Raw genomic sequence first — 15,789 nt, forward strand, 5'->3', positions numbered from 1 at the left:
GTGGCTCACACCTGTAATCCCAGCACTTAGGGAGGCCGAGGCAGATGGATCACCTGAGGTAAGGAGTTCGAGACCAGCCTGACCAACATGGAGAAACCCTGTCTCTACTAAAAATACAAAATAGGCGGGGTGTGATGGAGCATGTCTGTAATCCCAGCTACCTGGGAGGGTAAGGCAGGAGAATCACTTGAACCCAGGAGCTGGAGGCTGTAGTGAGCCAATATCATGCCATCGCACTCCAGCCTGGGCAACAAAAGCGAAATCCATCCAAAAAAAAAAAAAAAAAAAAAAAAAAAGAGTAAATATCAAGACTTGGGCAAGAAAGAGCAGGGAACCCCATTTTCACAGCAGGTAGTCATTCTGAGCCTACACAATTCCCCATTCAGCAAGAGCATCAAGCTCTCTCCACTGACTGCATTTAAGCTCCCAATATTTCAATCTTGCCTTTTGTTTGATTATATTTTTGAATCAAAAGTATAATAAAAAGTAACTGTATTTATTAAGTTATGGAGGAGTTGTACTGTGAATACAAAAATCATTTTGTTACATGTAGTCTAAAATATGATTAAAAAGATGTGTACAGAATACGAAATGTATACATACATGCAGATGGTCTAATTTTCCACTTCATTTCAACTTTGCCTTTTTATTACTTCTTGTGCTTTTCTTTTCACTTGTATGCCACACAACTGAATGTAAAACTGCCACAAATTTGTTTTTTTTTTAATACAATTCTTTTTTTATTCACCCTTCATCTTTTTGCTCTAGTCATTTTGTTTAACAACTAAGAAAAATAGAAACAACAAACACCCTTTTTCCCAGTACTAATTTCAAATACCCATCTCTCAGCTTGGGCAAGGGTTTTCCCATTCCCTATTATCTTCTTTGCTTCTTGGACATACTGCATGCTAAATGTTCCAGAACAAATATTGCACTTCTTACATTCTTGCTCTCTGATAGTTAATTTTTAATGTAAACTTGACTGGGCCACAGGGTGCCCAGATATTTTGTCAAACATTATTCTGGAAGTGTTTTTGAGGGTATTTTTGGATGAGATGAACATTTGAATCAGTAGACTGAGTACTGTAGATGGCCCTCCCTAATGTGGCTAGGCTGCATCCAGTCCGTTGAAGACCTGAATAAAATAAAATGATTGACCAGGAAGAGAAAAGGGGAAAATCCTCCTGCCTGACTGCTTTAGCTGAACATTGGTCTTTTTCCAGTCTTTTGATTTGGACTGAAACATGAGTTCTTGTTGGGTCTCAGGCCTGCTGGCCTTCACACTGAAATTTACACCATTATCTCCCCTGGTCCCCGACCATCAGACTCAGGCTGGAACTACACATTGGCTTTCCGGGGTCTTCAACTTTGCTGACTGTAGACCTTGTGGCTTCTTATCCTCCATAACCACGTGAACCAATTTCTTATCATTACATATATATGTGTGTGTGTATATACACACGCACATGCACACACCTATGAATGCTGGGAAACATCATGAACACACACTTTATGGAATAGGTGGGCTTTAGCTGATGGGTAACGGGAGTATTTGGAGAGTACAATACTAATATGTATCGAGAGACTATCATGTACTAGGCTTTGCATTCAGGACTCCTTTTGCAAATAGCAGAAACCAATGCTGATTTACTGAAAGATAATTTACTGGAAGACTTGAAAATAGGTGAGATACAAGGTCAAGTAAGTGGCTGACTACCACCAAGGTAATGCCACAGGAACATTGGCTTTGAGTGGAATTAACATTGCTTCCAGTCAATGAATGGCACCAATAAAAGTCTGCTGGCACCACACACAATTGGATGCTGGGCACCATCGTGCCAAAACAGATACCATTCTGCTGCAGTGAACTCTAAACCCTTTCTAAATTCTTCTTTCTTAGTGGGAAGGTCTCCTGCATCTAGATGCAAGGTCTAGGAAAGCAACATCTGATTGATAAGGATTATGTAAATTGCCATTATTATTATTATTATCATTGTTATCATTGAGACTGTGTCTCACTCTTTAGCCCAGACTGGAGTGAAGTGGCTTGATCTTGGCTCCCTGTGGGTTCAAGTGATTCTTTTGCCTCAGCCTCCTGAGTAGCTGGGATTACAGGCACACACCACCATGCCTGGCTAATTTTTTGTATCTTTTGTAGAGATGGGGCTTCTCCATGTTGGCCAGGCTTGACTTGAACTCCTGACTTCAGGTGATCCACCTGCCTGGGCCTCCCAAAGTGGTAGTATTACAGGCGTGAGCCACTACCTCAGATTCTTTTTCAAATCTCAGTCTCTAAAAAGAGAAGAAGGAATTTGGATGCTGAGGAGCAAAAACATGACCAATCAAAATTTATCCACCATGCTGACTTTAATGATGTTTTAGAAATGAATCCTCAGAACAAATACTAAAAGTACATATTATTACATGCATATCACACATGATAGCCTGAGACTCTAATAAAATTACTTTCCAAAATTCATTTAAAAATGCCAAAACTATGCTTCATACACTGGATCTTATTTTACTGTGTCACAAAATCTCCCTCACATTTCAGTATTAGTATTTATTCTTTAGATTTTAACCAAATATTAGCTTCAAATGTGTGTGCTTTTGGATATAATTAAAGGTGCACTTCTGGATATAATTCTCCTGAGTATTTTTTTGGTGTGCCACACCCACTCAATTTTGTGTTTTATCTTACCTAGATAATTATAGCTCAACAAAGACCAATGAAATAGAAAAAAGAAACATCTGGGCAAGTAAAAATGGTTAGCAAATGTTTAATTTATACAGATTCAGCATGAAATGATCAGAAAATATAGATCATTGTTAAAAAACCTCTTCGACTATTGCACTCACTTATACGGGTCTTAGTCATTTATCCATGTTTAGGGTTTTCAATGTTCACAGTTGTCATCAGCTTATCCTACTTTCCTTTTCATATGTGCATTGATTTAAAAAGGTAATATTTTGAAGTTAAAACTACTTTACTTAGAATTCTTAATCTCTTCCATTCAGTAAAGAAATTAGAATATTCCAAGCTTTGCAAAAAATTGAATGTCTTCTCATTTCATAAATTACAAAGAGAATTGTGATACAACATTTCATTTGATTCACAATAAAGTCTTCAGTTCTACAGAGGAGACAGTTTGTTTCTGAGAGCATAACTGTTTTGCCACATGTCACATAGTATCAACCCAGGTTTTTAGTTGTCCTGCCCCACACTGCATTTTAAGGTAATGAATGCATGGTCATGTTTTCACAATTTAAGTGAAAAACCAAAGATTATAGCCATTGCAGATGGCTGTCCCATTTAATACCTATATTAAAATAACATTTAAGAGTATGTGAAGATAGTTGTGACATAGTGAAGAAAATATGTGGCTAACTACAGCTGAGAGATTAGCTATTTAAAATTGTGCATGAAGGAACCCAAGAAATAGTGATTTTTTCTTTTTTCCTTTTTTTTCCCGTGTCCCCAACGACATAGGATGTTACACACAAGTTAATAAGAGTCGCTGGTACAAATTTCAGAAAGAAAATAATCAATGGGAATCGAAGTAGCTTTTAAGTGGGAAAAGCAAGAAGGGTTTGGCTAAGGTGGGGGAGAAATGGATGAAGAAAATCGTGTTTTCAAGTTATTTCTTAGGAGAATAGTAACTTCTTAGCCAGTGTCTGCACTATACAATATTTAGGAACCTATTATTTTCCTACAACCCTTATCTTTCTTCTGTTAAGGTAACCAAAAAGGCAGAGAAAGCTGCAATAATAATAGAACTAGATTCTTTTTTTTTAAAATTATACTTTAAGTTCTAGGGTACATGTGCACAACGTGCAGGTTTGTTATATATGTATACATGTGCCTTGTTGGTGTGCTGCACCCATTAACTCGTCATTTACATTAGGTATATCTCCTAATGCTATTCCTCCCCCCTACCCACTCCCCACAAAGGGACCCAGTGTGCGATGTTCCCCTTCCTGTGTCCAAGTGATCTCATTGTTCAATTCCCACCTATGAATGAGAACATGCGGTATTTGGTTTTCTGTTCTTGCTATAGTTTGCTGAGAACGATGGTTTCCAGTTGCATCCATGTCCCTGCAAAGGACACAAACTCATCCTTTTTTATGGCTGCATAGTATTCCATAGTGTATATGTGCCACATTTTCTCAATCCAGTCTGTCACTGATGGACATTTGGGTTCATTCCAAGTCTTTGCTATTGTGAATAGGATAATTTGATCAAGTAGTCTCACTTCTGCTAGTAAAAACTTATTATACTTATAAAGCATCACATTGTAAAGAGAACAATGGTTTCCTGGCATTATTTTATTTCTGTTTGTATTATTTTCATCAATGTATGAACAAAATATTATAAACCATGCCCTTTAGTGACATTATAAATATCAGGTAAAGTCTGGCTTATTTTACCTGTACAAAATCAAGTAAGTATCTAGGTAACAAAAAACAGGTATTATTGATTTTCATCTGAAGATATTTCTTTAAAAATTATTGACTATATTTATAATGAAATACAGTTAATCAATTGGAGAATAAGTAGTTGTAACAAAAGCAAAATAGAAGACATATTTTCCCTTGAAAAAATCAAATAGAATCCAGAGCCAATTTTGCCAGGTATTATTTATTCAGGCTTCATTTCTTTTAGTCTGTGTACAAGAAAAAATTGTTAAATACAAACAAAATTGTTTCTTGTATTTTAATCTGTCATTTGATTTCCCTTAGAACATTAAGGTCCACATGTGATGAAAGAATAAATAATAATTTATGTTGATCACATGAATTCTATAATCCATATCTTCTGCAGAATTGCTACATTGAATTTTATATTATTATTATCTCAAAATTGTCTCAATTTAAATTCACATACCAGTGCTTTTGCCAAAAACATGAGGTATTTCTCCATGTTCTTCTATTATGGGGTTCTGATATATAAATGAAAACAGAATGAATAGAAGCAACTTGTAAATGTAATTAATGGATTAAGTTGTATAACAAATTATTGTGTAGATGAATAAATCTCAGTAACTAAAACATCATGGATTCAGAAAAATCTCTTTAGAACCTGTATGTTTTTATAGAGCTCTATTTAGTTAATTTGAAATATTACTGAAAATTATGAAGCATGAAAAAAAAAAAGCCAGAGTTCTTAAGAGAAGTTTAAAGAATAACCTGGCCTAAGCCCAAGGTAGCAATTCTTATGACAGATTTTAGGCTATACTAACACATATTTTCCAGTCTCCTGAATAAATCTACCTTTGCACAAGGTTGAAGTGTATGGGCACAGTGTCAAGATGAGCAAAGGCACATTTTAAAATGTTAGATATTTATGGTTATAGTTGTTGTAGTTTAGAAATCCTGCATCTGAAAATGGATTAGAAGAGGAATATTTTTGGTGGAAGGCATAAATTTAAAAGAAAATTACTTAACCTTCATTTATATCATGAAGTAGAAAAAGATGACTTCCACAATTTATGTTATATATGTTAAAATTATATTTTATTAATTTGTAGTGAAGCATATATAGAACTCCATTTTCTTTTGATCAGTTGTTGGAGATAATGCAAATGTAATTAACTCGCCTATGGTGAACTTCATTTTTCAATTTAATTAAAGGTCAGAAGTTATCTAAATCCTTTTAAACAACTGAAAGGAAATTAAATAAAAGACTGACACTTACTAAGACAAAGTTTAAAAGAAAGACCCAAGACTTAACTTGAATCTGCTGAGCAACTTTGGTGGAAGTGATTTCTGAGAAGGTCAGAAGCAGGAAGTAAGCTCATCCACTTTGCGTAGTAGGAAAGAAGAAATGGGAGTGAGGAAAGGGGTATGAACCTCTTTTCTTTTCATAAAGTTATCCTAAAATTGACCCAACGATGAAGGCAGTTGTTATCTGGCCTGTGCTAAGGAGTACACAGTGATTTTACTTCCTCCAGGGTCCCTGTATTAGCCTGTTTGCATGTTGCTGATAAAGACATACCTGAGACTGGGCAATTTACAAAAGAAAGAAATTTAATGGATTTACAGTTCCACATGGCTGGGGAGGCCTCACAATTATGGCAGAAAGCAAGCAAGAGTAAGTCACACTTTAGGTGGATGGTGGCAGGCAAAAAGAGAGAGCTTGCGCGGGGAAACTCCCATTTTCAAGCCATCAAATCTCATGAGACCATTCACTATCACGAGAACAGCACAGGAAAGACCTGCCCCATGATTTAATCATCTCCCACTGGGTCCCTCCCACAACACATGGGAATTATGGGAGCTACAAGATGAGATTTGGATAGGGACACAAAACCAAACCATACCAGTCAAATTTTTTAAAGTAGGAGAAGAAAAGGGAGGACTGTGTCCTTACTATGGATAGACAAATAGTTGTACCATCCTGATGAGTTCTCTGTGTAAGGTGGAGCAATGTGGCTGGAACAACCCAAATGTCAATCTAGAGGATAACCAAAATATGGTATAAACATACACAAAATCAATCAAAAAAGGGAATGAAATTCTGAGGCATTTTACAACATGGATGAACCTTGAAAAAATTATGCTAAGTAAAATAAACCAGATACAAAAGACATTATGTATGATTTTTCTTATATGAGGTTCCTAAATTAGGCAAATTTATGAGAGGCAAAAGTATACTAGAGTTTACCACAGGCTGTAGAGAGGCGAGTATGAGAAGTTATTGATTAATAGGTACCGAATTTCTGTTTGACATGATGAAAAATTAACAGTAATGGTTGCACAACACTTTGAATGTACTTAATGCCCTGAAGTGGTACACTAAAAAATGGTAAAAATGGCAAATGTTATGTTATATATCTTTACCACAGTAAAAAAAATTCTAGGGGTAGGGGGAAAAAAGAGAGCAGTGTAGAGTAGTTATAGAAAACTAATTAATTTTTATCTAAAATTAAGAACACTTTAGAATTCTTATCTCCAGTAAATCAAAATATTTAATTTGTTTGTTTTTCAATGTGTGAATTAGGAGTGGAAATTTAATGAGTGTCAGTCTCTAATATAATATTTTATCAGTATGTGTAAAGTTTTCAAGTTTAAATAATTTCCTCACAAAAAATAGCTACCAAAGAACTGCCCTTTAGCAATTGCAAACTTAAAAATAATGTTCATAAAAGTCACTTAGAAAACTTTTAACTTTGCTTGTGAATTTCCATTTTATTTAAATATAAAAAGAAGACATTCAGAAAACTTTCATTGCAATATAAGGATCAGACTAATAAAATGGGGATGCTGAAATTCAAATAATTTTCAAATAATGTCTGTTCTTGAACTTTACAGGTAGATTTTTTAAATGTTTTTCATGTGGTTGTTGGTTATTCGTTTTTCTTTTAACTCTACAACTTTTCAAATACCCTTCTGGAAGAAATTCCTTTGGTCTGTAAGTTAAAGATAAACAATCTGTCTGAGAGTCTCACCATTTTCAGATCAACCCTCTGGTGCTGTTGTTGCAGCTTCTTCATTCCCATTGTTCAGTGAGCAGGAGGGAATATTACAGTTCTTTGACCCTTGCCACCAGCAGCTCAGTGAGCAGGACCTTTACAACATCACAGCTCCTTCGCTCCTGCTGTTCAGTGAGTTCCAGGTTCTTGACCCATGACTAAGAAGAATAAGCCACGTGGACACAGGAGAGTGAGTAAGACAAGGATTTATTAAGGGACAGAGAAGCTCTCAGCAGCAAGAGGGGACCAGAAGGAGGGTTGCTGACTCTGGTACTAAGTTTGGTGCTTTTATGGACTAGGAATAAGGAGTGCACTGATTGGTCTGCAGGCTGTTTTGGAAAAAGCACCATTCAAAAAGAGACATGATAATATAAAGATCCAATTAGAGGCAGAAATGAAGGCTTGGCTAGCAACCAATCAGGAGCAAGACTGATGTTTCAATTTATATAAATGAAGATTTGGCCCCCTGCCAATCACAGAAAGATATATGCAAAACAGGTGAAAGGCAAGAGCCAATTGGGTGGAAGCACATGAAATGGGACAAAGGTGTGCCAAGGGGAGAGAAAAATGCCCAAAAAAGGAGTGGCATTTTTTCATTTGGGCTCACAGGGTGGATGTTTACACTTAGGAACACAGGCTTTTTCTTACTTTGGGCCCACAGCTTGATTCTCAGGCTGTTCTTGGATTGAAGGAGTTCTACTGAGGACCCACTCTAACTGCCTGCCTGCTTGATTTATTCCTTCTTCCTCTCTCACTATTACTATTGATTAATTCTGTGGGGAGTTTCTTTGAAGTTTTTACCTTTTCTGGTGAGGTATACGAACTCTGCATCAAGATCTTAAAATCATATTTTGAGATCTATTTTTCTTTGTAAGAAAACATTTCTGCTAAACACAAAAGAGACAGGCAGCTTGATGCTATGTAGAAATAGCAGTCTCCAAAAGCCTGCTGTATAAATCTGGTCTCAAAATTTAGGCCTAACTATGAGGAATCACACAAATATGGTCTATATATCGTGTACAATTCTCAGTCTAAAATTAGTCAGCTTAGTCCTATGAAACTTGACTTACATTAAGAGGTTGTGATAGGTATGCTAAATCGTTTGGATTTTAGCTTCTTAAAGACAAAAAACCAGTATATTTTGAATCCCTTTACCCTTCTACCATCACCACCTACCCCAGCCTAGCTCAGATCCTTGTATTGAGTAGATGATTTAACAAATGAGGAATGAATGAGTGGATTTATAATACTGCATAGTGCCCTATGTGTATGTCTCATTGGAGGCAGAATAATACAGAGTATATGACATATGCTAGAGCTGGAAGACACTGTCATATATTTTGTACAGGCACAAAACTATTTCTTTTGATCAGCATAGTTACTGTTACCTATTTATATTGTATTTGAGTATTTTAGCTGGGATGTATACTCTAATCTATAGTCTTTCAGAGTAATCATTGGTGCCCCACTTTTTTCTTACAAAAGAGGAAACAAAGTGTCCATGAGGTCTTGAGTTTTGAGCCCTTAAATAATCGATGTATCCTATTTGGCCTCAATTTTCTAATCTGTTGAATAAATAGATAAAGGCCAAATAATTGTTAAGGTTCATTCTGGGTCAGAGACTCTCCTTTTAATGCATTTTTTTGTAAGAATTTTATTGAGATATAATTCACCTGCCATAAAATTGGCTCAAAGTGCAAAATTTAGTGATTTTTAATGTAGTCACAGAATTTTGCAACCATCACTACTATCTAATTCTACAACATAACTATCACCCTATTATCAGTCATACCTCATTCCTCTCCCGCCTCATCACTTTGCAAACAACAGCCTAGTTTTGGTCTCTATGAATTTACTTTTTCTAGATATTTCATAAAATTTGAATGATGCAGTATGTGGCATTTTGTGACTAACTTCTTTCATTTAGCATGTTTTCAGCACTCAGCCATATTGTAATATGCATCATTACTTCATCTATTTTACTGCCAAATACATTTGTAGTTATGTATTCATCCACTTATGAATATTTTGGGTGTTTTGACATTTTGGCCACTATAAATCATTCTGCTATGAACATTTGTGTACAATCGTCATGGAAAATATATTTTAATTTCTTTTGAGTATATATCTAGAACTGGAATTGCTAGGTCACATGGGAAGTTTAACATTTTGAAGAGCTGTTTGTTTTTTAAAGTGACTGTACTGTTTATGTGCCCATTTGTAATAAATGAGGGTTCTTTTTTTTCTCCACATCCTCACTAATATTTGTCATATCATCTATCTTATTCTATTTCAGCCATTTTTCTGCATATAAAATAATTTTTTGTTGTTTTGATTTATATTTGCCTAATGCTATATTAATAAGCATCATTTGGTGTATTAATTGGTTGTTTTCATAACTTCTTTAGAGGAACATCTGTCTATCTAAATCCTTCAGTCATTTTTTTTTTTTTCTTTTGAGACGGAGCTTCGCTCTTGTTGCCCAGGCTGGAGTGCAATGGTGTGATCTTGGCTTCTCGCAACCTCTCCTGGGTTCAAGTGATTCTCCTGCCTCAGCCTACTGAGTAGCCGGGATTACAGGCATGCACTACCACGCCTGACTAATTTTGTATTTTTAGTAGAGATCTCCATGTTGGTCAAGCTTGTCTTGAACTCCCGACCTCAGGTGATCTGCTTGCCTCAGCCTCCCAAAGTGTTGGGATTACAGGCGTGAGCCACCATGACTGGCCTAAATCCTTCAGTCATTTTTATTAGGATATTTGTCTTTTACTTGCTGAGTTTCAAAAAACTTCTTTATATATTGTGGATATAATGTTAGACCTGGTCTTCTGTTAGGCATAGGATTTGCAAATACTTTCTCCCATTCTGTGGGAGACCTTTTCAATTCCTTGATGGTGCCCTTTGCAATAAAAAAGTATTTAATTTTCATGAAGTAAATTAAACTACTTTTTCTTTTGTTACTTGTGTTTTTTGGAGTCATGTATGATAAATTATTGCCTAATTCAGCATTACAAAAATTGACTCATATTTTTTCCCCTGTGGGTTTTACTATTTTAGCTTTTAAACTTAGGTCTGATTCATTTTGAATTAAAATTTGAATATATCTTTAAGTAAGGGTTCAACTTTATCTTCTTTCAGTCTATAACAAGCTTTCCAGTACCATTTGCTGAGGAGACTGTTCTTTCACTATTGAGGTATATCAACACCTTTATTGAAAATCAATTGACCACAACTTTCAGGGCTGATTTCTGGACTTTTACTTCTATTTCATCTATCTATTTGTCTGTTCTTATACCAGTACCATACTGTCCTGGTTACTATAGCCTTGTAGTAAGTTTTCAAATTAGGAAATGTAAGTCCTAAAACTTTTTTTTTTTTTTTCAAGGTTTGCTTTGGCTATCCTGAATCCTTTGCATTTCCATATGAGTTTTGGGATCATCTTGGCAACTTCTGCAAAAAAGAAGCTGGAATTTTGGTAGGGATTGCATTAAAGCTGTAGAACAATTTGGAAAGTATTGTCATATTAGTAATAATTAGTCTCCCGATGCATGAACATAGGATATATTTTCAGTTATTTAGACCTCCTTTAATTTCCTTCAAAATGCTTTACGTTTTTTTCAGTGAATAAATTTTACACTTTTTAAATTATATTTATTTCTAAGTGACACAGGATCCTTCAGTGCCGCTTTGCCAGCTGGAAATCTTCACGGCCAGCAGTACCTCTGCCCGGGCTTTGCTTGGCTCTGGGTTCATGGCTGGGCTCACTCTGCCCACTTGGTCCAGCAGGCTGCAATCAGCTCATGCTACTGGCCTGGATCCTACACCTACACAGGGACTCCTCACTCTCAGTTCGTGACTGAATCCAGGTGTGCTCTGGGCAGTTTTCACAGTGCTCCCTGACCGCTGGATGAGGGGTACATGGTGGAATCTGAAAACTTGAAGATACCAGCAGCCACGAAGCCCCAAGGGATGTTACAGCTCTCGTCTGGGGATTTCAAAGTTTGAGCCCACAGGAAGCATTACAGTTTGTTCATTCCTGCCGTCTGCACACTTTGGCAAAGGAGGACACAGCTCGTTTGCCGCTGCCCCACTCTGGCCCGTGGCTCCTGGTTGGTCTGGTCCCACTGCTGCAGATTCCCATCATGTGAGGTGGAGGGTGGGATGGTTACAGTGTTACAGCTCCTTTCTCAATCGCCATTTGGTGGGTTCTGGGTTCTTGTCCCATGTCCAGGAGGAATGAGGTTACATGGACACCAGAGAGTGAGCAAGACAGGGAAGAATTTTTTTGAGCAAGAAAAAAGCTCTAGACAATGAGAGGGGACTGAAATAGATAGACCTCTCTATGAGACAGGGCCCAAAAGTGGGTAGTTCAACGTATGACTGAGTCTGTTTTGTTGTTGTTGTTGTTCTTGTTTTGAGATGGGGTCTTGCTCTGTCAGCCAAGCTAGAGTGCAATGTCATGGTCTTGGCTCACTGAAACTTCTGCCTCAGCCTCCCAAGTAGCTGAGATTACAGGCATGCACCACCATGTCAGGCTGATTTTTGTATTTTTGGTAGAGACTGGATTTCACCATGTTGGCCAGGCTGATCTCAAACTCCTGACCACAGGTGATTCACCTTCCTCGGCCTCCCAAAGTGCTGGGATTACAGGTGTGAGCCACTGTGCCTGGCCAAGTCTGGAGTTTTATGGGATCAGAATGGGGGAATGCATGCTGATTGGTCCATGGGAAGGCCTGGAAAAAGCACCATTCAATTGGCTAGAAGGCATCAAGGAAACTCTCGTTGTGGACTCTACCCAGAACTGGCAACTCAGTTTTCAGGTTTTAAGTTGTCTTTGGTTTGAAGATCAGGTTTCACTGGGGACCCCTCCCTGTCTGCCTAGGAATTTATCTGCCTCCTGCCACTATCATCAGTATTTTATTCTTTTAGTACTATTATAAATAAGAACTTCATAATTTAATTTTTCAACTGTTTGTTGCCAGTGTATAAAAATAAAAGCAATTATGTATATTGACCTTGTGTCCTTCATTTTTACTGAATTCATTTCTTAGTTTTAGTTGTATTAAATAAATTCCTTAGGATATTCTATATATAAGATTATGCCACCTACAAATAAAAATATTTTTAATTCTTCCTTTCCAATATGAATGTCCTTTATTTCTTTTCTTTTCTTTCCTTTTTTCCCCCACATGCTTTGGCTAAGACTTCTATTCTAATGTTTAATAGATTTAGCAAGAGATGATATTCATGTCTTATTCCTTAGGAGAAAATCGTTCAGTTCTTCATCATGAAGTATGATACTAGTTGTGGGTTTTTTATTGATCCCTTTATCAAACTGAGTAAATTCCATTATATTGCTAGTTTATTGAGTGTTTATATCTTAAAAGGATGTTGAATTTTGTTAAACGCTATTTCTGTCTTTTGAGATGACCACGTGTATTTTTTCTCTAGTCTGTTAATATAATGTGTTCACTTAATAGAGTTTTGGATGCTAAACAAATGTTACACTCCTGGGATAAATCTCAATTAGTCATAGTTTACAAAACTTTTTTATATTGCTGGTTTCAATTTGTTAGTATTTATTAAAGATTTTTGCATCCATGTTAATAAAGCATATTTGTCTGTAACTTTTTAATCTTGTAATATCTTTTTAGTGTCAGGGTAATATTAGCTTCATGGAATGAGTTGTAAAGTGTTACTTTCTCTTCTATTAATTGGAAGAGCAGGGACTTCTTAATGTTAATTTTTATTTAAGTATTTGAAAGAATTTACCAGTGGAAGCACCTACCTTTTCAACCTTTTTTATTATAAAACTTTTTGTAATAATTTGATATTTTCTTATGTATTATTATAATCTTGTTTTTCTTTTACTGTATTCTTTTGAGTTACCATTTTAGTGGTTTTCCTGGGGATTGTAATTTATGTCTTAACTTAAAGTGATCTAATTTGGATTGATACCTATTTAGTTTTAATAGTATAAAATACTTTGCTCAAATATAACTTCATTTGTTTCCCCTCTCTGTGCTAGTATTGTCATATAAATTATATGTTAGTACAAGTCCATCAATTGGATAGACTTTATAATTGCCTTATGCAGTTGTCTTTTGTTTAGATAGAAAAGAGTTACAAAGTAAAAAAAAATTGATAACAGTTTTTAAGCAGTATACTTACAATATAGGTATTCTCATTGGTGCTATTTTTTACTACCTTTGCCAATATTATTTATTTGTTCATGTGTCTTTAAGTCTGTTTCTAGTGTCCTTTTATTTCTACCAGAAGAAATCTCTTTTAGTATAGCCTGTGGGCTGTCTGTTAGTAAAGAATTCTATATTTTTGCTTATTTGAGAATATATCCATTTACTTTTCATTTTCAGAGGATAGGGTTCATGGATATAGAATTTTGGTTTGCCATTCTATTTATTTCAACACCTCGAATGTTATCCCACTGATACCTCATCTCAATTAATTCTGATGAGAAGTCAGTTGTTGTTAGTATTATTGAAGCTCACTTGAGAACTGATTTTACATCATAACATTGTTAATTTTATTCAGTTTAAATCTGTAAAATTTTACTGCTAATAAAAATGTTTAAACCGAAGTGTTTGAGAGTATTTTTAATACAAATTCTAATTAGGATGTAAGATGTATTTTTTATTGCACTGACTTTGAATCATTGGTTTTTTAAAACAAATTCACATAGGTAATAGATTCATGCTGTTCTCCTGTATTATACAACTTTTAAACATGAACTGAAATAATTTAATGAGAGGTAATACATTTCACATGAACTGGAAAACTTGTATTTATGAGATTTGAACATAATTTGTGGTGTAATACACAGCTTTCTTGGATAAATAAACCTGAGTAAAGCATCATTCTCCACTTAACAAGCTTTACTTTTCTGCCCACTAAGGCGTACCATGGCTTTGATTGCCATGGTCATTCGGAGCTCACCATATTTATGAATCTTACTACTACATTATTTCAAAGAGTTGTTGAATGAAGATTTTGTAATGACATTAAATAACATTATGTAATGAACAGAAGATTTTGAATATAGCCAAATTAAAAATAGCTGACAATGATGGTAACTTCTAACTTTATCTCTTGGAAAGTCTTACCCATGGCTGAGGAAACTGCCTTTAATATGGTTCTCTCTGGAGCCTCTTGCATATGTCAGCCTCATTCAATGATCTTCAACTATACTCCACTGTCATCCATGTTAGTAGTTATTTTGGAGCAAAAAGGGTACTTTATTCATCTTGGATGCTTATTTATTCTTTCTTGGCTTAAATATCTTTTTTATAAAGTGTGAGTTATGTAAGTATTTTGAGAATTAAATCAGATCACACATACAAAACATTTAATACATTGATACATTAGAGTGTTGCTACTGTACTATGTATACCTGGATACTTCAGGTACACTGGCTGCTTCACAGGACCATGCAATGCTGGTATTGGGAATTTCTTCTCTAATTTATTCTACAATATAAATTGCCGTGACCTCTTACCTAATAAGTTTTTCCTTTTTTCTATTTATCTGATCTTCTAAATTCTAGGATAGAGGCAAAACAATTTTTACTACAGAGTCTTGATTTTCATAGAAAAAAGCAGATTCCAGAAATACTTGTTGGAAAATGAGTACATTCTTAAACTTTTACATTACCTTCTGCTATAGTTTCAATGTGACCCTTAAAAGTTCATGTATTGGAAATATAATTACTATGGTAACAGCATTAAGAGGTGGGGCCTTTAACACGTGGTTAGATTATGAGGACTCTGCCCTCACCAGTGGATTAATGCCGATATTTTGAAATCTCAAAATGGGATCCTGATTTAAAAAATGAGTTTGTTTTTTTATCTGTCTCACATGCTTACTTGCCCTTTTCTCACAGTATGAGGCAGCAGGAAAGCCCTGACCAGATGCAGCTCTTCAATTTTGGACTTCCCAGCCTCCAGAACTGTGAGCCAAATAAACTTCTTTTGTCTATAAATTATCCAATCTGTGGTATTGTGTTATAGCAGTAGAAAACAGACAAAGACATCATCTCAATTAATGTACATAAATGCATAACCTGTTTTGCAGAAAGGGAAGTGAAAAGCCAAAAAGGTAAATTAATTTGCTCAAAATTACACAACTAAGCAGTAAAAGAAGCATTTGCAGAAGGTTGTGTTTAGTTCTGAAGTCTCCAGTCTTCCTAGAACTTGGAGGAATTGTATAGGGCTCATTCCCACTGTTCATGTCCCCACCTGGCACATAAATTTAATGACTACAAGGCTTGGTTTTTCTTAATGCCCTATCTCTAGTGCCTAGG

At 35.6% G+C, this 15,789-nt stretch overlaps 1 long non-coding RNA gene across 1 annotated transcript in view; it reads right to left on the bottom strand.

The window, feature by feature from the left end:
• Positions 1-6,081: 6,081 nt before the first annotated feature.
• Positions 6,082-15,789, bottom strand: part of LOC119622106 (uncharacterized) — a 62,522-nt gene continuing 52,814 nt past the window's right edge. Inside the window, exon 3 of the long non-coding RNA XR_005238711.2 lies at positions 6,082-6,454. This is a non-coding gene — a long non-coding RNA (uncharacterized lncRNA). The remainder of the gene's footprint in view (positions 6,455-15,789) is intronic.

This window comes from Chlorocebus sabaeus, chromosome 7, assembly GCF_047675955.1.
Source record: "Chlorocebus sabaeus isolate Y175 chromosome 7, mChlSab1.0.hap1, whole genome shotgun sequence".
In the NCBI taxonomy this organism is placed as follows: domain Eukaryota; kingdom Metazoa; phylum Chordata; class Mammalia; order Primates; family Cercopithecidae; genus Chlorocebus; species Chlorocebus sabaeus.